Source organism: Lactuca saligna, chromosome 6 (genome assembly GCF_052625555.1).
Source record: "Lactuca saligna cultivar CGN05327 chromosome 6, ASM5262555v1, whole genome shotgun sequence".
Taxonomy (NCBI): domain Eukaryota; kingdom Viridiplantae; phylum Streptophyta; class Magnoliopsida; order Asterales; family Asteraceae; genus Lactuca; species Lactuca saligna.
This window is the reverse complement of record NC_136422.1, coordinates 139406736-139429127: the sequence shown is the minus strand read 5'-3', so window position 1 is coordinate 139429127 and position 22392 is coordinate 139406736. Positions and strand designations below refer to the sequence as shown.

Sequence of the window (22392 nt, the reverse complement as noted above, 5' to 3'; positions counted from 1 at the left end):
GCCACATCAGTATCCGATGTGAGGCGTTGAGTCAAACTCTGAGAGTTTCTATAGCCGATGAGAATGTGGTGTTCGCTACTTATGTGATCCAAGGATGTATGCTCGAGATTTTTGGTGTTGAGTTTCTGATAGATCTGGTACCTATCGCGATGGGTGATGTCTGTGTCATTATGGGCATGGACTGGTTGAGTCCATTCGGAACTGTGATCGACTGCGATTGATTTGGTTCCGGGAGCGGCGCCTATTGCCAAGGCACCTTATCGCCTTGTGCCACCAGAGATGCAAGAGTTATCCTCACAGCTCCATGAGCTATTGGGGAAAGGCTTTATTAGATTGAGTAGCTCGCCGTGGGGAGCACCGATTCTTTTTGTCAAAAAAGGATGGTTCACACCGGATGTGCATTGGTTACCGTGAATTGAACAAGTTGACGGTAAAGAACCTTTATCCACTTCCGAGGATCGCTGATCTATTTTATCGGTTGCAAGGTGCGTGTTGGTTTTCCAAGATCGACTAGAGGTGTGGATATCATCAGATGAGAGTGCGTGAGGGGGATATCCAGAATACGGACTTTAGGACTCGTTATGGGCACTACGAGTTCGTGGTGATGCGTTCTGGACTCACCAAAGCACCGACATCGTTCATGGATCTCATGAATCAGGTGTGCAGGCCTATGTTGGATCGATCGGTGACCGTGTTCATCAATGATATCTTGGTGTATTCGAGATTCAGGGAGTAGCATGAGGAGCATCTGAGAGAGATTCTTGGAGTATTGAGATCAGAGAGGCTTTATGTCAATTTTTCCAAGTGTGATTTCTGGTTACGAGAGTTCCAGTTCCTGGGACACCTCGTTAATCTGAATGGGATTTTGGTCGATCCAGCCAAGATTGAGGCAGTTATGAGATGGGAGGTGTCGAGATCCCCCACCGAGATCAGGAGTTTTCTGGGATTGGTCGACTACTATTGGAGATTTATCAGAGATTTCTCCAATATTTCCGCCCCCTCACCAGGTTGACCCAAAAGGGCGTTACTTTTACTTGGGGTCTCGAGCAACAGCCCTCATTTGAGACTCTTCGCCATAGATTGTGCGAAGCCCCGGTGTTAGCCCTTCCCGAGGGAGTGGAGGATTTTGCGGTTTTCTATGATGCATATATATCCTGGTTGGGTGTGGCACTGATGCATAGAGGGCACGTGATAGCATACACATCGAGGAAGTTGAAGCCTCATGAGACGAGATATCCCACCCATGATCTAGAGCTGGGGGCGGTGGTGTTCACCCTCAAGATCTGGTACCATTGTTTGTACGGGGTTCGGTGTACCATATACACAGACCACAAGAGCCTGAAGTATCTCATGGACCAGCCCAACCTAAATATGCGATAAAGGAGATGGTTGGATGTGATGAAAGACTATGACTATGAGATCCTGTATCATCTGGGCAAGGCTAACGTGGTACCCGATGCTCTGAGCCGCAGAGCAGAGAGTGCTCCGATGTGAGATGTGTGTTTGAGGATACGGTGATGACTCCAGTCTTAGATACCATCCTAGAGGCCCAGGTGGAGGCTATGAGACCGGAGAACCGTAAAAGGGAGTGAGTGATTGGGCAAGTGTCTGAGTTTGTGACGGATAGCTAAGGGCTTATGACTTTTCGAGGGTGGATTTGGGTGCCCTATATGGGCGGAGCTCGGCACCGAATGACGTAAACCTCATCGAAATCCGAGTTATAACAAAGAAGTTATGACCAATCGAAGATCCACGACAAAACTGACACGACACCGAATGACGTAAAACGTGAGATTTTGATAAACTACTTTTTAGCCTTGGTGATCTAGATGAAAGTTGTATTATTTGTTAAACCGATAATTTTCATAAAAAGAAGGTCCAAATCTGACTTCGTATGAGGAAGTTATGATTTTTGTAAGTTTCGAAATAGTAGTAGACAGCTAAAAACTCGAAATAAAGATTGAGTGATTTTTAGCCAACGCAACCTAAACAAGAATCGAAGGTTTCGTCAATAGTAGTACAATGGTAAAAAGACTGGCGAAAACGGACATCGGATGAAGAAGTTACGAATTTTTAATGGATTTTCCTGTCCCAATTTGTTAAAAATAATAATATTAAAAATAAAGTCAAAATTAGCCGATGAAGTCTAAATGAAAGTTGTAGAGCATAATTTCACCTACGCGTGCATATAAAGAACGTCAAAAATGGATCTTGTATGTGAAAGTTATGGATTTTAGAAGTTTGGGACACAAAAATCGAGAAAATCCCAAAATCCAAGAAAATTCGCATGGCTAAGGTTCGGCCACGTCACCTCGTCCGCGAAGTCGCCTCGTATCCGCCACCTACTCGCTACTGATTCGAACAAAGATGCGGCCCAGTAAGACGTCAACGCGCCTTGCCTCACATGCACACCATCTGTCCCACCTTGCATACGAGACACGTGCCCACCCCTCGCATGCAAGCCACGTGTTCGCTTATCCTCCCCCTCGGTCCGAAGCCTCCCCTATATAAAGGGAGGTGCGAAATTTCCCGGTTTTGGTTAGAAATTCTTATACTTTTCACTCATAAACCCTCTTTTAAGCTACTTAGCATCCCCCGAAGCCTCGAGATCATTCCCAACACCCGAAACACATCCATAAGTGCCCGAAGAGCCCGAGAAATTTATCTTTTCGGTTTGAATCTCAACCCTCGCAGGGCCCAGTTTTCCATAAAGCTCCCGGTTTTCAGCAAAGAAAGCTATCTATTATAACGAAGTGCTGCATAAATTACTACTTTAACCCCCGATTAATTCACGGTGAATTTCAATATAGGGACAGTTGTATGTTATGTGTTATATGTTCAATGTGCTTTCCCATGTTATTATGATAATGAGTTATACCTTAGGCCACGAAGTGTATGACACAAGCATCACTTGGGTATTGGTATGTAGCCTTTGGCCATGAAGTGTATGACATAAGCATCACTATGGCATAACAGAATACAAAGACATAGCTGAAAGCCTGTGTATTCTAGTGAAATGATTTTTCTAAAATTATATTTTTTTACGCCACTTTGGCTGAAGTCTTATTGATGTATATCAAGCGTTGGAAAGTTGTTATGTCTCATTGATTTCAAATCTTTGAATCTGATTATTCGTTGTTATGGAAAGCCTGTCATATGATACTCATTTTCCTATTTTGTTCCTTGTCCTTTTTTGCTTCTGTCATATTGATATATGCATATGGCATAATGTTATATTGTAACCGTTATTGAACTCACTAAGCATCACCCGCTTATCCATCTCAATGTTAACTATTGCAGGTGATAAGCATCCGGTATAGTTTTGTACTAGTAGAAGATGTAGAATAAATAACGTTATAATTTTGTATTGTATTCCCGGGGAAGTATGTAATATATATAAAACTTTGTAAAAATCTTAATAGTTGGTTTGTATCCAGTCTATGTAAATAAACTATCAATGTAAAATATTATTTTATGAATATGCATGTAGCATGTTTTAGAGTAACAATATTCTGAAGTATGAAAGTTTGGGTCTTTCAGAAATATGATGTAGTTTTAGAAAGAATGGAGTATATGTATTTCACTCCGAGTCGCCAGAAGAGTTATACGGACAGGCGACGATCCGAACTAGAGTTTCAGGTAGGAGATTTTTTACTCCTGAAGGTTTCCCCATGGAAAGGGGTGATCCGATTCAGGAAACGAGTCAGGCTGGGACCCCGATACATCGGTCCTTTCAAAGTGCCCGCCAAAGTGGGTAGAGTAGCATACTAGTTGGAGTTACATGCAGAGTTGAGCCAGATCCATAATACATTCTACGTGTCCCATTTGAGGAAATGTGTAGCCGATGAGACGACAGTAGTGCCACTAGAGGACATTCAGGTAGATGCGAGCCTGAATTGTATTGAGAGGCCAATTGCGATTTTGGATCGAAAGTTGAGGTTTTGAGGAACAAGGAAGTGCCCCTGGTTCAAGTCCAGTGGTAACATCGGAGGGGGTCCGATTTGACTTGGGAGTCGGAGTCAGAAATGCGGAAGCAACATCCAGAGTTATTTGCGGAGCATGACTTCGAGGGCGAAGTCTGATTCTAGAGGGGGAGAATTGTAACATATGGATTTCCAGGTATATTATTTACTTATTTATTTTGAGGATTATTGGGAACCTAGACGAGTTGGTGCTACAACTTGTCGAGTAGGGTCGGGTACGACCACGTGGGATTAATGACCAACTCAATGAATCCAAGAGTCGACTTTCCCAGTAGGCTCTGTGAGACGAAACCCTAAATCTCTGGGGTTGGGGCCTATATAAGGACACTTATAGCATCATTTGCGGCTCCCCATTTGCTTACCTTCATTGAGAGAAACCCTAATCACCTCCTTGTGCTTTTGAGAAAGTGTTAAGCTAATATTGAGAACTTTAGTACATTTTTGGAAGAGAGGAGGAGGAATTCAAGCAAGGAACGAGAAGAGGTTGATAGATTTGTTGCTAATCATCTAGAAGCTTCTATTTAATGCATAAAGTTTGTGCCTTTCTCTTTAGTTTGGGTAGATCTCATGTCATTAAAGTCTAGGGCTTCTTTTCCATCTTATTTTGGGACCTTGAAGGTATTGAGCACCTTTAGAGATTTGGACATAAGATCTAGACTTTGTGAGGTCCCTAGAGCCTAAAGTTCCCTGCTTTATTCAGCCATATTAGATCCTTGAATGAGAAACCCCAAATAAAGCATGTTCTTGGCATTTCAAGCACTAAGTTCCATGCATGAACGTAAAACTTGTGGCTTTACATGATAAGCAAGATTTGAGAGCTTATTTCTAGAGTGTGAGGGGTTTTCTTCCTTGAAATCGTCTGAATGCAAGATGAGTCTAAATGGAATCGCTGAGTTGATGAGCCGACACGACTAGTCGGTTTGGGTTTGTCCCGATGAGTTGGACCATGCGATAACTTGGCGAGTTAGGGGTTAACTCGATGAGCTGGACCTTCACGAGACTGCTGAGAAACGAGTGGACTCGACGAGTCGCATGAGTGCACTCAGCGAGTCAGGTCAACTTGGACTGTTGACTCGAGTTTGACTTCTATTGACTTTAGGGTTGGAGACCAGGGAGGGGTAAAATGGTCTTTTACCCATTCCTAGGGATGGAGTGAAAGAGAGAATAACTTTTGGTTTATTTGAGTATGAGTAGAGTATTACTTAGAGATAATTATCCTATGTGTTAGGGGGAGGCTAGATCCAGGTTTCCGAGTACGAGACTTTTACTTGCTAGCTTACGAGGTGAGTCTTCTCACTGTACTTTACCTAGAGTGGTATCTATGTGTGACCAAAGGGTCTTATATGTTTATTTGAGTACTGTGATATTACTGCATTATGCATGTGTGATTTATGATATGTCTTATTCAGAGTTACATAGTGAGGATCGGAGGGTCCACAGAGTTAGGATCGGAGGGTCCACAGAGTTAGGATCGTAGGGTCCATTAGAGTTGTGGGACTAGAGGATCCCACTGAGACACATTTACTAGAGGGTCTTACGGAGTTATAGCCTCAAGCGGCTAATGTGTTGTATGTGGTATTTTGGGGAACTCACTAAGCTTCGTGTTTACCGTGTTATATGTTATGTGTTTCATGTACTTCTCAGGATCATGGGAAGGTGTCGACATGATTGTACACACATATTAGAGTTTGAGTTATTATTTAGAGGATCCTGGAGTTTATATATATATATATATATATATATATATATATATATATAGTTTTTTATTATGGGTTTTGATATTTTGACTTTGTGACGTTTTAGGATTTTGTTATTGTGATAATTGTGTTTTTAAATTGAAAATTTTGGTTTGAAAATTTACGTCGTTATATATACTCAGAAAAATTCAAAGCGAATTCAGAAATACCTCACTGTGGACGTACGTATTCAAGATTTGTTTCAATAATTTTCCGTCTTCCACCAATTACAATGCAAACCAAATATTCATTCATTTTTCAGATAGGTTTTAAACAAAATAACTAAAGAAATAACAACTAAACTGATAATTTTTTGCAATAATATATATATATATATATATATATATATATATATATATATATATATATATATATATATATATATATATATATACTTTCGTAGTCAAACCGTATCAATTTCGTAGTAAAAAAATTACAAAAAAAATCACAAAAATTCAGTTGAAAAGGAGAGGAAATCGTAAATGGCCTTAGTCCATCTATGATTAAGGGGGAAAGGAGGTACTAATAGAGCGAAAAAAAAACATCTACAAACGTACAAGTAGCGAAAGGATGACTGTGCTTTAGCCACTTGTACGTTCGTAGATGACATACCTAAATCGCAGATATGCTTAATCCATCTGCGATTTTGTGGCTGAAAATGCAATTTTTTTTTTTGTTATTTTCCACAAAATAGTTAATATTTTTGGCTAGATTTGCAATTTTCTCCATTACAACAACAATTTAAATGGGAGTAAATTACATGAACGGTCCATATGGTTTGAGATAGTTGCGCGTTTGGTCTCTAACTTATTTTTTTAAATCGGAAGGTCTTTACTATTTGTTTTTGTTACGCGTTTGGTCCTTACTGTTTGTTTCTGTTACGCGTTTGGTCCTTGTTTTTATCTAAAAACACTATTATTTAAATAGGAAAAAATTATAGTATAGGTACGGTAAGGTGAAGGAGGTGAGATTGGGGTGTGTTTATTTAAATAAATTATAAAATCAAAGGAAATTTTATTTTGATAAGACAATGACCAAGCGCGTAACAAAAACAAAAAAATAGGGATTTTCCGAGTCAAAAAAAAAAAGTTATGGACCAAATACGCAAATTACCCTAAACCATAGTAATCATTCAATTTAAATAGATTAAAAAAATATCATCAAGGGCAAAAGTGTCATTTCACCCGGATCGGGGACCAAATTCGAAGCAAATACAAACTCTAAGGACAGTCCAAGTTAAAAAAAAAATTATAGGGACCAAGTGTGCAGACGGCCCCAAACCACAAGGACCATTCGTGAAATTTACCCTAAGTATTAATTTGGAAAGTATATCCCCCTTACATTACGAGCTAAATGGAACGGGAGTATGCAAATTGGTCAAAAAAATTCTAACTTTTAGTTTATAAACAATATTGGATTAATAAATAGATATTTTTTTAAAAAATTCAGAGTATAATCAACCTCATGAATAACTTGAAGTAAATATTATTACTTTTCAATTATTTATTACGTAACTATATATTTTTAATAAGTTCAAAATGAAAAAGTTCGCAAGCATCAATAGATCGTGTCAAAATTTGGGATAAGTAGGAAGAAGTAAGTAGATGCATTTGACAACAAGAAGATCTTTTAAACAAAAAATACGTTGCATCTTTGGGGATTCACTCAACATGTGTTGACATCTTTTTCGAGAGAATAGATACCATATTGATCTCTCTATTTTAAGTTGTTTAAAGAAACTACGATATTCTTTTTTTAAAACAAAATATGATATTCTTTATTTATTTATTTATTATTATTTTTTTTAAAACATCGAAATATATTATAGAAAAACAACTCTAGCAAGAAGCTAGAAAAAAACGAGAATTACAAAAGATCTAAGGGGCGTTGTAACCAACAAGGCCATTTTGTGGAACATTTATTATTTTGAAAAAGAGACGGTTATAGACATATTTTTGGGGGTAATTTCAAAATTTAGACAAAAAAACTGGTTTCCAGCTATATACATAGGTTCTGCGGAGCTCCCCTCTACTAGCTCCGCGGACTGACAATATCTCTGCGGAATCGGGTATTTTCGTAATTTCTCACCTCCGCACCTCTTCCATTTTGTAAAATCAGGACTCTTCTTTGGTCCCCCCTCTGCCCCCCCCCCCCCTCCCCACACACATACTCTACTCCCTCGACATCACTCTGCATGGACAACAACCCTTTCTTCCGACATAGAGTGGTAGCATGGACAACAACCCTTCTGACGATATTTTCCGACGACAGCAGATGGATGGGCAGTTCCCCAACATTTTCGTGGGATGGATACAACTCGTGGGTAATCCATTTTCACGTTCTTCAGATTTATGTATTATATTTTTGTATTGTTTAGATTTAGGACGGAAATGGTATGAATATGGAATTCAAAACTTGCAAATAGGCGGGAATGAAATTGAGATGGTGAAGATCCATTTTGCGGAGGGGACAGGTCGCTTTGCAGAGGGGGCTGATAGTTTCATTTTGTTTACTTCCTTTTATAGTTTATTTTAGCATATTTCATTCACATTTTAGTTAACTTTCTTTTTGTTATTTTATGACCACTTTCGGGTACTTTCAAAGTTCGTGAGCATAATTGCAGGTTTTCATGTAACACTCCAAATCATGTATTGCCTTGAAACCCATGAAGAAATCTAAATTTAGCATATTAGTCCCTTAAGCATGCTAGGCGTACTTATGAGTACGCTTATCATACTATGCAAGGATGATCGCGGAGGGGCAACACGTATGCTGGGCGTACCAGGAGTACGCTGGGTGTACATGTTGGATGACCAAACCCTAATTTTTGGACTTACGGCCTATTTAAACGTTCTTAAGTCCCTTAGAATAAACCTTAGAGAGCTACAGCCTTAGAACAACCTTCTACTCCAGAGAGAGCTTGTGAGACCATTTTTGAGCTTATAAAGGGTGTTGGTGGCCATTTTTAGAGACATTCAAGAAGGAGAAGTTGTTAAGGAAGCTTGGAGTGTCATTGAGCTTTAAGAATCTACATCTAGATCACCTTGAGGAGCTTCTGGAGGTATAAAGCTTGCATCTTTCCACCTTAATCACTAGATCTAGCTAGGGTTTTCTAGTTTTGTCCCCTTTGTTGATTTTGGATCTTCTCTTGTCAGTTGAGCAACTCCAGAGGATGGGAATGTTAGATCTGAGGTCCTTTGGTCCGTTTATAACATAAAAATGAAGTCTTGGTCGGTGTTTTGACCTCATGCATGGGTTAAGAACCTTAAAAAGGTCTTAATGGGGGTGTTGGGAACATATGAGACATGCAAAGGCATACAGTTGCCAACTTTATGCCCTAGGTCGTCTTAATAAGCTTAGATTTGACTTTTTGATGTGAGGGAATCGAGTATTAAGCACTTAATGGAGAAAGTGCTTAATCTGTTAGTACGTTGGGTGTAACCTAGTGTACACAGCGCGTACGTGCCAAAGACTCAGTACGTTGCGCATACCAGGGTGGTACGCTGAGTGTACACACCACAGATGGGCTCGGATCTATTTTGGGCCTTTGAACTGTTGGGCCTCAATTAGTCATTGGGCCATGTTGTATTTTAGGGATGGTGGGCCAGTTCATCTATATTGGGCCATGGATGGTATGATTGGGCCTTATTAGGCCATGAGGCCCATTAATGGTTTTTGGACATGGACTTTGGGCCCAATAAAAAAGGAAGAATATTTGGGCCTTTGTGGAAGGACTTGGAGTTTCGGTTTCCCTTTGATTATGTGAAGCCCTAACATTGGTTAATATTATTATTCAGCACGGGAGGTTGCAGACAGTTAGGAGGGCAGTTTCAGATTCTTCAGACAAAGGTGAGTCTTCTCACCATACCAATGGGTCTAAGGAACCAAGGTCGGCCCATTTTATGTTAGGTTATTATGTATGTTATTGAATGGAAGACCCCAGGGAGAGCCTGTGTCAATTGGATATAAGACCATGTGGGGGTAGCCCATGGCATTCCCAGGTTAAGACCATGTAGGGTACCCCATGGCATAATGGTATAAGACCCTGGGGGGAGCCCACGACATCCATACAGGTTTATGTTTATGTTATGTGTTGATATTTCTGTGATATATGATATGTTATGTGATTATGTATGTCACTGCATGGAAGCCCACAGGGAGAGCCCGTGGCAATTGGATATAAGACAATATGGGGTAGCCCATGGCATTCCCAGGTTAAGACCATGTGGGGAAGCCCATGGCACAATGGTGTAAGACCCTGGGGGAGCCCATGACATCCTTACAGGTTTATGTATGCATGGCTTATGTGATATAGGTAGCTTTTATAGCTAACATGATATGTGATTTGTGTACTGTGTGTGTCGTATGTGATGTGCACGAAAGTACCCACTAATTTTAATATTTATAACCTAACAAACTAAGACTAACTATGCACTTATAGGCAGTGTACCTAGTCAGATTACAGTATAGCTTAGGTAAGTCGGGTGTCGATCACAGGGAACGGTGTTACTAATTAACCTAATTACTAATAAATTAACCTAATTTATTAACAAATTTAATAAGGGGGTTTTATCTGATTTTGCAAGATCAAATGAACTTAATCAAATTAATAAAAAAACACACTCTTGCTTAGTTGAATCCACTTCTTCCTTATGGCTAGCTAATGATTATGGGTTATTAAGTTGGTTTTTAGTTATATTAGTAATTTAGTTCTATCTTACCAATAAGTAACTAATTCATGTTAAACCATGTATGTTCACACATAATTAAACACATAACTAATTATGAATGTGAATATGCTATGTAAGATTTGTTGTATAAACGCAATTATGGTCACAATTTACGTTCTCTAGCACAGCTAAGATTTATTTAGCCTAATTACTAACTAAGATTGGTCAATCCTAGCTCTAACAATTTAATGTTCACTAAATTATTAGGTAAACAAGTTCATGTAGTTTCATAGTCACTAAGCTACACAGAACATGCAATCTAGCAATTAGATAAGCAAATAATAACATGCTAGGTTATACAAATCAAACACAAACAACTCTTACCAACTCAAATTAATCCATAAACATATAACTATTCATAAGTTCAAAGCTTCATCTAGCTAAGCAAAAGTAGCTAGATTTAGCTGCTCATCATAGTAATTAAACTAGCACAACTAAAACTAATGAAAAACATGTTTATAATCAACTAAATATAAAACTTTACTTCTTTTGGTGTTGAAATCCCTCTTTCAGGACCTTTCTTCTCTTCTGAAACGTCTCCTGGAACTCCTTTTCTTCTGCCAAAAGTCCCTTTATTCGTAATAATAGGAGAACTTATATAATCCTCAAAAACCTGCGCCACGTCGTGGGCTCCAAGTAAAACGTATCCTTCAAGGAAATCCTCCGCGTCGCGATGTTTATCTACTGGAACACCCGTGCCACGTCGTGGGATGCACCGCCACGTCGTGAATTAAGCTCTTATTATGAAATTATTATTTTCTTGTCTTCCAAGCCTCCCATGTTCCCCATTTTGTCACCTATGGTCCCTCTCTTCGAAAATCCTTTGTATTGATTGAAAATAACAATTTAAACTCATAAATATCACTATTCTGCACATATTATCAATTTATTAATAAAAATGTACTTAAATACTGCCTAAAAATAAGTATAAATATGGCAATATCAAAATACCCCACACTTAGGCTTTGCTTGCCCTCAAGCAAATTTACACTTAATTCTTAATTACTAACACTACACAGAACAATCCGACTCTAGTTCAACCATTATGCCAAGACCTCAACGCATGCATTTGTGTCTAAAATTTTCCTAAGTACCCCCCCATACTTTAAATACTCACAATCTTCATAAACACTTGCCCACTTTTTCCGAACAATGCTCATTTTATGCAACCCTCCGAATCCATCCTCAGAAAACCTCATAACCTCAAGGTATTTTTAGTTGAGCAACCTAAGCATACATAATCTAGAATTACAATTTTCCGATACCACTATGGAGCTTTCTTTGAATGCTTCACTTTCTGAACATTTTGATCTTCGATTTCTTTGAATTCAACACCTTATTTGAATTGATTTCTGGTATCTTCAACTTTTTGGATTTCTTCAGAATTTTGATCTTTTGATCTTCACTTTATTTGCTCCAAAATTCTTCAAACTTTTTCGTAATTCTCTCTTCTTCTTCTTTTTTTTTTACATGTACCTCTCTTTTTTCACTCAAAACCTACATGCTTAAGCAGAGGCGCTCAACCTCAACCTTTATTGGTTAATGATAATAATTTTCCTGGATACATTTCAGGTTTAGGCTGCTAAACATATTGCATCCTTCAAACCGAGCGAGGTTATGTTTTTGTTCCATGATTTCACTAAAATAAGGGAAGCCACAAATGCACTATAACGTATATTGGCTTAACTAAACATTTGAACTTTCACCGGATCATCCCACATAATACTAGCAATTATAGCTCAAATTATTATTACTAGATTCAATTAATAAAAATTTGAATTTTCAAAATTTCCTAGCAATTTACTTTTTCTACCCCTACCCCACACTTATTTCATACAATGCCCTCATTGTATGTATAAAAACAAATCAAAATTAAAGAAAAGGGAGAAAAAGGAACAGACTCCCCTGGAATAGCGGCATGAGCATCTCGAAAAGTGTGGAAAATGCGGAATTGGACTTCCAAAAATAGAAACTCGGTGTAGAACTGGTTGAATATGTAAATAAACCACGAACAGGACTCGAACTTCAATTCGTCAAAGTGGGTATTGGTAATGAAAAATATGGCAATGATAAACTGGATTACGTCGTGGCATATATCTGGACACGTCGTGATTCGGGTGTAAACTACGAACACCAAAATGCTGAACTACTACAAACTGCAAGCGTGCCACGACATGGCATAAGGAATTCACGTCGTGGAACTAAGCATCAGTAGAAAATGACTTATTGGCGTTATTTACTCTAGCAGCGTTGACCAATGGCTAACTGGTGTCCGACACTTCTATGCAAATATATGTCCCAACTAGAACCTCTCTCCTAATATACCCCATACTTATCTTGAATTGTGGACTCGGACTCACAACTCTAAGCTTCCTTGACTAGACAAACACGACTCGAAAGATAACCGGCTATGCTCCTTAGAATTCCAACGCTAATCTGAAAAGTTAGAACAACCCAAAAGAAACAAAAAGTAACATCATAGTTTTAATAAGGTTTTACATTACACACCAAAGTCAAACTAAAAAAAATAAAATAAAATAAAATAAAATCAATCATCATCTTGATCTTGTGCTCCACTTGGCCCTGCCTCATCATTTTGCGGACGCCATAACTCCTCCCATGTCGGAAAATAGGGATACTGCGGTGGCATAGCAGGTGGTCGGGTCACACCCAAATGTGAATAAATACCCTCGGTAAGCTGGGTATGGTAAATGGCATGACCCCGTAGATTATCCAAATATGTTCCAACCCGACTCTGAAAAGGGTCGGTGGGCACTCCCTGCACATACTGCGAAGCAGCACGCTCTCGCTCGACCTCGCCTCTAGCCCGCACATTTCGACGCCTCGGCCTAACGGGTGGTTGCTGTCCCGGCTGCCCCTCCTCTTCCTCGTCATCTATTGGTGGTATCATAAAACGACCCCCGATATTCACCACTGCTCGCATCACACCCAAGACTTGAATGGTCAAGTCGATATCCGGGAATCGAGTAAGATTCCTCACAAAGTCATGGGTCAAAATATGATATGACCTAGCCAGGCGAGTAACCAAATGCCCCCCAGTAATCGGGCTCCCAGGCCTAGAGTTGGCCGCTTTCTTCCCCATAAACCTTGCCAACATATAAGGCAAATCACAGCAAACCCCCGGGGTAATAAGAGTCCATAAATAAAATAGATTCTGGATGGGGACCTTGTCACCATGATGCTTGTGATTGATTGAAAACGTAATGAGGCGGTGCAAAAATTGGAGAACAGGATTCCGAATTTGTGACTCACTCGAGTCACGAGTGTTGTATTCATGGTTAGAAATGCCCCGCCAAAACTGCACATCCAAGGTACCCGGAGTAAAATTCCGCACACATCCAAGCAAGAAAGGGATAAAAAACGGAGATTGCGTCTCCACTTCCGTATAGAGCCCCATACGCCAAGCAAATTCCCGAAGGCTACACTCACGATATACACCACCCAAACGAAAAACAAGTGCTCTATTGTAGGTGGCATCAAGGGTGCGTTCTTCGAAACATACGGTAGAGAAAAATTCTACCGATAATTCCCGGTACACGGGTTCTTGAATGGTGAATAAATTCCTCCACCCGTGACAAGTAAACGAAAATTGATCTCCAACATAAGTCTTTGACCAATAACGTCCCAGCTCCGCTACCATGCCCACTCCACCTAGCCATCCCCAATCAATAATCGGGGCTATTGCAAACTCCCTATTATATAACCATCCAAGCCGATTCTCGTAGGTTGTTAGCAACGGTCGGGGAATGTTTTGAGGAAACTGGTATAAAGGATGTATGCTTGCGACATCTATCGGGTCTTCTTCCTGCGGAACAGCTCGTCGTGGTCCCATTTCTGCAATCAGAACAAACCAAAACAGCAAACAACCAACACATTAAACAGTTTAAATAATTTGACAGAAGTCACGACGTGGCCAGGCTGCGCCACGTCGTGGGTCGCGTCGTTCACAGCTTGTTGATCGATCTAATTGCATGTGATTTCTACTAAAATCAATGGTTGGGGTTTGTTCCTATGACCATTAAAGGTATACTTAATCTAAAATCAACCATTAGATTCAACCAATTTCGTGAATCATACAAACCCTAACCATGAAAACTTGAAATTAGAAGAATTACTACAAAATAATAAAGAAAACACGTACCAAATAGATTAATTGGCAAGATCTTGCAAGGAAATTAGAAGTAGAATACGAAATTAGCTGTGGGGTTACAATGTTTCCGTTCGTGCGGCAGCCTCACAAGTGGGAATGAGAATTATCAGTCAAAGGGTTTTAAACAACTGGTCCCCCTGATTTTTAAAGGCCACGACGTGGCGGGTGATGCCCACGTCGTGGACCTTAAATTGTTGTTTTCTCAGTCGCGCATTCTCTTTTTCCCACGATGTGGCTGGGCTATGCCCACGTCGTGGAGACTGCCAGATGAAAAAGTCTCAATAATGTTTATCATATTAATTAATTATTTTGCATATCAATCATTATTTAAAGTTTCCTACAGCTAATTTTCTACTAGTTACCGGTTTTTTTTTAGATGATGAATCGATGTCTTTCCTACTTAAAAAGAAAAGAAAGAAAATTTTAAAAAGAAAATGCAAACCAAACTCGGGTTGCCTCCCGAGAAGCGCTTCTTTTTCTTGGAGTCTTGAGCTGGACTCCGTGCCTTCTACGTTGAATCTTCGGAAGAGTCCTCCACCAAGATCTTTTGTTCCTTGAACCGCCTTTTGTAAGCTTGAACTCTCCTTTATACGCCTTCTTTGAATTCTCCTTTTTAGCTTTTCCCTTTTCTTCAAGCTTGTGTTTTGTGCCCGTGGTTTCCTCCTTGTACTTTATGTCATTCTCTTCTGCTTTCACTACCGGCTTTGTTACTCTTGAAGTGTCCTCCTCTTCATCACTTGTTATTTCCTCATCCTCTTTGCTTACCCAAGAAGGCGGGCTCTTGTAGGCTATGACTTCAATCCAATATGGAACAGATGCCTTTGGTTTTGTCATTTTGACTTGATGAACTACTTTTATCTCTTCTTCCATAAGCTTTTCCAGTTCTTCTAGTTCATTCTCTTCATTAATTGTGAACACCTCTTCTTTATTTTCTTGAAAGTCATCCTTTATCCCAAAGACTTCTTGTTCATCTCCAACCCTCAAAGTTAGCTTCGACTCGCGGATATCAACAAGGGCACCAGCAGTGTTGAGCAATGGCCGTCCTAGGATTATCGGAACATCTGGATCTTCTTTCATGTCCATGACTACAAAGTCTATTGGAAAAATAAATTTTCCAATTCTCACCAAAATATCCTCCACTATGCCTCGGGGTTGTGTCACCGAACGGTTCGCCATGTGAATCTTCATTTTTGTAGCCTTCATCTTCTGAATCTCCAATTTTTGATAAAATGAAAAAGGCATTAGATTAATGCTAGCCCTAGAATCGGCTAAAGCATTAACCTTCATTTTATTCCCAAACTCGCATGGAAGAGTGAGGCGTCCAGGATCCCCCATCTTTTCTGGTGTTTCTCCCAAAACAACTTTTGAAGTTTGTTCACTCAGAATCACTGTAGACTGCTTCTTTAATTGCCTTCGCGTATCTATCAAGTCTTGCAGTAATTTCTGGTTTTCGGAAGCTTTGGATAAGGATTCAACAAAGGGAGTATTAATTGGGATCCCTTTCACATGCTTCACAAACTCTAAATGTTCCTTCTCCAGTCGACTAAGTGCTGCGCGGGTGGGAAATGGCATAGGTGGATGATAAGCTGGAATAGGCGCAAAGGGTTTTTGCTCAGACTTGCGCCACGTCGTGGCGAGAGGAGAGTCACGTTGTGGGTCGCCTGGTTCAGCACTTTCTCCATTGTCGATCCTTAATTTCTTGGGCTGCTGCGGTTCTTCTTCCAACGCCTCCAGGAACTCAGATATCGTATCTTCTTCAGTATTGATGGCCATTACGTGAGATTGGGCTTGTACTTCGGGACTCTTCGGGGAAAATTTTTCATGAACTAAAGTTGCTAGTTGACCAAATTGTACTTCAAGGTTATGGATGGAGGCTTGTTGGTTCTTGATCAATGTTTGTTGTTCCATGATAGCGGAATCCGTGGCCTCGTGTCGCTTTTCTGATGCTTCCATAAATTTCATTAAAATGGTCTCTAGGTCGGGTTTCTTCTCGGCTGGTGGCTGCTCCTTTTGATAGAGGCCTCGACCTGTCTGCCTATACTTCTCTTCTTTTTGCTTCCTATATTCTTCATATGGCAGCCACTCCTTCTTCGGTTTCCTCCAGTCCTCTTCAAACTTATCCCCATTAGAGTAGCACACTTGAGCTTTTCTGTTCCCAAATTCATCCACGTTGCAGTCCTTGGTCAAGTGTGGACCATTGCATCGCTCGCACCCCACTCTTATAGCGTGTATCGACTGGTCCATTTGTGTTATCCTGCGATCCATGTTATTCAGCATGGCCATGACAGCTGCAATTTCTTCAGTTTGGGCTCCTCCACCGCCTTTGCTTCCATCCTGCCTCGGGTTATGGTATTCGCGGGAGTGTTTCGCGAATTCTTCAATTAGCTCCTTGACCTCCCTTGGATTTTTCCTTGTCAATGGTCCTTGAGAATCAAGGAGTTGTCTTGTCATCACATTGACCCCATCATAAAAGATTGACATCTCTTACTGCACATTTAGGTCATGTTGCGGGCAGTTTCTGAGTAAGCCCTTGTAACGCTCCCACGCTTCGTACAGTGACTCCCCCAGCTGTTGCTCAAAGTTGGCTATTGCCTTCTTGAGTTTGGCTATCTTGGATGGCGGGCAAAACTGGTCTAGGAATTGCTCACGCATTTGAGCCCAAGTGGTGATTGTACCCGGTGGGAGTGCTTTTAACCATTCCTTAGCAGTTCCTTTGAAAGTAACGGGCAGCATCCTAAGCAGGACGGTGTTCCTGTTGACATTTGGTACATTGAAGTAATCAGCAATGTCATTGACTTCATCTAGATGCTTAAAAGCATCCTCATGGTCTTTCCTGAAAAATGGGATGTCCTTCAGCGCAGTCAATATGTGTCCCTTCAGCTCGAATGTGGCATTGGCAGGTATTGCGGGTTGGACTAATCCGAGACCCACATCTTCGCGGATCCGCTTCTTGTAAGCTCCCATGGACATTTCTTCAATATTTGCCATCTCGTTCCTTGGCTCGTTCTCGGGTTTACTCGTGTGTTCTTCAAATTCTGGCTCGGTGTCGCTTTCGTACTCGGTTTGCACGGGTGAATGATCCAAATGCTCAAGATTGCTCTCGTGCTTCGTTGAGGAACTTGAATCTCCTGTCTTCTTTCCTGATTTCCTAGAGAAGGCTGACTTCAATTTTTGCAAGGGCATCTTTTTCTTGTGAATTGCAAACTCGGGATCTTCTAGTGGTGGCACCAATGGTGTGTTTGAGCCTCTGGTCATTAACTCCTGCAACTTGCTAAACTAAAACGTAAAACTGGACTAACATAAGAAAAACTAAAAATGAACCCTCGGATTTCACGTCGTGAGTATACTAAATCTCACGTCGTGAACTCTGTGACAAACAAAACAATAATTAAACTAAGATAAACTAGCAAAATAAATAACCAATTAAGCTTTCTGCAGATTTTATTCCTAAAAAAAACGATTAATCTAATTCAACTAAATAAACTAATAATCTGCACCGTTCCCCGGCAACGGCGCCAAAAACTTGATGTGCACGAAAGTACCCACTAATTTTAATATTTATAACCTAACAAACTAAGACTAACTATGCACTTATAGGCAGTGTACCTAGTCAGATTACAGTATAGCTTAGGTAAGTCGGGTGTCGATCACAGGGAACGGTGTTACTAATTAACCTAATTTATTAACAAATTTAATAAGGGGGTTTTATCTGATTTTGCAAGATCAAATGAACTTAATCAAATTAATAAAAAAAACACACTCTTGCTTAGTTGAATCCACTTCTTCCTTATGGCTAGCTAATGATTATGGGTTATTAAGTTGGTTTTTAGTTATATTAGTAATTTTGTTCTATCTTACCAATAAGTAACTAATTCATGTTAAACCATGTATGTTCACACATAATTAAACACAGAACTAATTATGAATGTGAATATGCTATGTAAGATTTGTTGTATAAACGCAATTATGGTCACAATTTACGTTCTCTAGCACAGCTAAGATTTATTTAGCCTAATTACTAACTAAGATTGGTCAATCCTAGCTCTAACAATTTAATGTTCATTAAATTATTAGGTAAACAAGTTCATGTAGTTTCATAGTCACTAAGCTACACAGAACATGCAATCTAGCAATTAGATAAGCAAATAATAACATGCTAGGTTATACAAATCAAACATAAACAACTCTTACCAACTCAAATTAATCCATAAACATATAACTATTCATAAGTTCAAAGCTTCATCTAGCTAAGCAAAAGTAGCTAGATTTAGCTGCTCATCATAGTAATTAAACTAGCACAGCTAAAACTAATGAAAAACATGTTTATAATCAACTAAATATAAAACTTTACTTCTTTTGGTGTTGAAATCCCTCTTTCAGGACCTTTCTTCTCTTCTGAAACGTCTCCTGGAACTCCTTTTCTTCTGCCAAAAGTCCCTTTATTCGTAATAATAGGAGAACTTATATAATCCTCAAAAACATGCGCCACGTCGTGGCCATATGCGCCACGTCGTGGGCTCCAAGTAAAACGTATCCTTCAAGGAAATCCTCCGCGTCGCGATGTTTATCTACTGGAACACCCGTGCCACGTCGTGGGATGCACCGCCACGTCGTGAATTAAGCTCTTATTATGAAATTATTATTTTCTTGTCTTCCAAGCCTCCCATGTTCCCCATTTTGTCACCTCTGGTCCCTCTCTTCGAAAATCCTTTGTATTGACTGAAAATAACAATTTAAACTCATAAATATCACTATTCTGCACATATTATCAATTTATTAATAAAAATGTACTTAAATACTTCCTAAAAATAAGTATAAATATGGCAATATCAGTATGCTACGAGAAACTTTCTAAGCATTAGCTTACAGGTTGTGGATTTGTTTCAGGTACTTCAGATCCCAAGGACAAGGGCAAGGCATGATTGCGCGGTGTGCACTCTCTCTCAAGTGTTTTCACGGGACACTATGATGTTTGGGATAAAATTTAACTTATGTTTTGAAACAACTATAGCTGGATTTCCTAATGTTGGTACAGTGTTTGATTATTCTAAAATGAAAAATTTCTTTGTAAAAATTGGGTCGTTACATTTCGGTTCTAGTGGAGCGGGGATGTTTGAGACTTATGGGAAGCGGTTGGATTTGGAGGACATAAAGGATTTTAGGCTTAATAGTTATGGAGATGATGCATGGAGTGGGCTTGCCAATTACTTGAAGGTTTGGACAAAGTACAACCTTCGTTACTCTTACGCGGCCTACGTAAGGTTTCCATGCGGCCCGTGTGGATTCCTGCAGGGGCATTTTCAAGATTTTAATTGGAGCTCTATATAGGGAAGGTTGGTGTGCCATTTTTCTCAACTTTTGCACATCCAAACTCGGTAGCATTCTCTGGAGAATTTGGAGCATTTTGAAGACCAAGAACCTTGAAGAACTTCATCATTTTGCTCTCAAATCTTGTAAAATGTTTGGTACAATCTTTACTTACTTTGTTTTCATGAGTTCAGTCATGCTTGGCTAAACAAAACTTGGTTGACTTTGGTGAAATCCTTTGAACTTTTGTTGAATATTGAAGACTCCATGAAGTAGTTCTTGAATCTTTATGAAAATGTTTTATTTTTTAACATCTTATCACTACTTGTATGTTTTTATTCATGAGTGTAAATGTGTTTGTGGTGATTAGTTGACTAATTTCTTGATCAAGTAAAGGATCCTCAAATTACAAAGCAACAAATGATTTTTGTGTTAGTTTTGCTTCACACAATCATAAAAACATTTTCTCCAACATGGTAGTAAAAGCGTTTGACTCCTCTTGGATTTGGTGACTGTTTGGTTCTTAATGCTAGTTGACTTTCACTAATTACATGCTTAATGGAAATTATGACTTTGACTAAGGAAATTGTTATGAGCTTCTCTAACTATTTTTAACAACTAAGAAAAGTTTAGGTAGTCTCAAGCTTCTTGGATTACTATAACCAAATTAAGGATTTAAAACAAGTATTGCACCATTGGATTCTAATGATATATTCATCAAAGTTCAAAGTGATGAAACCTTAAGTCAAACATCTTTCTCTTATTGATTTTACATCAAAAACTTATTTTGTTAAATTGTCCATTTAAATCTTAGTTCAATTCTAGTTTTATTTCAAGTATTTTAAAAAGACCATAACCCCCCATTTTTATTTTTATTGTTATTTTACAAGTATCTCTACAAAGAAATTTTTCATAGAGTTATAAAATTAAACAAATCTCCGCAGATTTGACCCTTTTACCACTATATACTATTTTAGTGTAAAAGATTTAGGGTTATTAATTTTGTTGGCCTCGACAACCACCAAGGGCTCCGCGGAGTGACCTATCTCTTCTGCAGAATGACCTAAAATTGTCGTTTTCCCTTTTTTTGCCCTTTTGTAGCAATTAATTTCAAAATGAACCCTTTAATGGAAAATTGAAAGTATGTTGTTTATTTTTTCTAATGTAAATTGATGTGAATGGTATAATTAGGTATTTTTTTTAATGTAAATTGAAAGTACATTGTTATTTATTGCCTTAACCGAATTTACTATGTCATTTTAAAACATTGTTTTTATTTTCAATTACTAACGTTTTATATTAAATTAAATGTATATGTTTTATCGCACGATGATCTCAAACAAAAAGATGATTTAACTTTAAAAGGCGTGATCGGTACGATCATTAAAGACTATTTTCCGAGACTAACTCAATTGCAACGAGCATTATTTGAAGCTACACCGTTTGGAAGATTCTTAGGAATGCATGTCCCTAATGGTGACCCATTACTCATGCATTTGATAATGTTGCATGAAGTACGACCTCAACAGGTGTTTGAATCGAGGAGGTTTCTGCTTGAGATACACGGGGTACAGTTGGATTTTGATGAAACAGAGTATATTTTGATTAGTGGGTTAATACTTGGTCCTTATGTCGATTTACTCATGACGAAAAAGGCCAATCAAATTTAAATCTCCGGGCTCGGTTGTTCCCAAACATTGCAGATGCATGTTTGTGTCTTAGAGATTTAGAAGAGTACATTATGTCTCCGAATTATTTGTAACTTCATGATGAAGATGCGGTAATGCTTATCCAACTTGTTTCTATGTTGAAAGGTCTCAACGGACGAGACGTTAAAATGTGCATTCCAGCGGAAGTATACAAGCTTGCGGATAATATACATGATCAGAACAGGTATTACATTTAAATTGTTTGTAAATACAAAAATAATTATAATAAATAAACTGAAAATTGTAGTTTTGCATGGGGTACAGATTTATGGACCTATACTCTGGGGTTGATGCATGGAATGTTTGAGAAAATAGAAAAATTTAAACTATTTAAGAAGGCCAATCCTGAATCGAAGAAAATACACAAGTATACCGTTTCCGGTTTTATGCTTCAGTTTAAGGTTAGTTTCTAATGTAAATTTAAATAGTTATAGTATTTTTGTTTTTTATACCATAATAGCATTTTACTTCCGTTTGTACTATATAATACTGTTGTACTTTTATTTTTATACTATAATAGCATCATACTTCCCTTTTTCCATAGATATGGATTTTGGAGACGTTCCCAGAGGTAACACAATATTATATTCACATGTCGACAAAATTGCCACGAATGAGGCCGTGAAGAAGAATAACACCATATCTTGGGTTCAGTGTCGTCGAATAATCAACATGTTTGTGGTATGGTTATATTATAATTATATACAATTACAAATTCCATTGTTTTTTTTCTGTTAAACCACCAATCTGATTTTT

At 38.8% G+C, this 22392-nt stretch overlaps 1 non-coding gene across 1 annotated transcript; it reads left to right on the top strand.

The window, feature by feature from the left end:
* Nucleotides 1-17117: 17117 nt before the first annotated feature.
* LOC145003574 (small nucleolar RNA R71) lies at nt 17118-17224 on the top strand. The gene has a single exon (XR_013662029.1). It is a non-coding gene; the product is annotated as a small nucleolar RNA R71 (small nucleolar RNA).
* The last annotated feature ends 5168 nt before the right edge of the window (nt 17225-22392 follow it).